This window comes from Cherax quadricarinatus, chromosome 6 (assembly GCF_038502225.1).
Source record: "Cherax quadricarinatus isolate ZL_2023a chromosome 6, ASM3850222v1, whole genome shotgun sequence".
In the NCBI taxonomy this organism is placed as follows: Eukaryota; Metazoa; Arthropoda; class Malacostraca; order Decapoda; family Parastacidae; genus Cherax; species Cherax quadricarinatus.
In genome coordinates this window covers 59,529,601-59,530,171 of record NC_091297.1, presented here as the reverse complement: position 1 = coordinate 59,530,171, position 571 = coordinate 59,529,601, and positions in this window count along the sequence as shown.

The window sequence follows — 571 nt, the reverse complement described above, 5'->3', positions numbered from 1 at the left end:
GTCTCCACAGACTCCTACGTGCACTACTCACTTTTTTTCCCTCATCAATTCACCCCATCTCTCATAGACCCATCTGCTGACACATCCACTCCTAAATATCTGAACACATTCACCTCCGCCATACTTTTTCCCTCCAATCTGGTATGCAATCTTTCGTCACCTAATTTTTTTGTTATCACCATACTCTTTTCATTTTCACTTTTAATTTTCTTCTTTTACATACCCTACCAACCTCATCCACCAACCTCTGCAACTTATCTTCAGAATCTCCAAAAAACACAGTGTCATCAGCAAAGAGCAACTGTAACAGCTCCCAATTTGTGTTATATTCTTTATCTTATAACCCCACACCTCTTGCCAGCACCCGAGGATTCACTTCTCTTACAACCCCATCTATAAATATATTGAACTACTAGGGTGACATCACATATCCTTGTCTAAGGAGCGCTTTTACTGGGAAATAATATCCCTCTCTCCTACATAATTTAACATGAGCCTCACTATCCTTGTAAAAACTCTTCAATGCTTTCAGTCACCTACCTCCTATTCCATACATTTGCAACATCTGCCA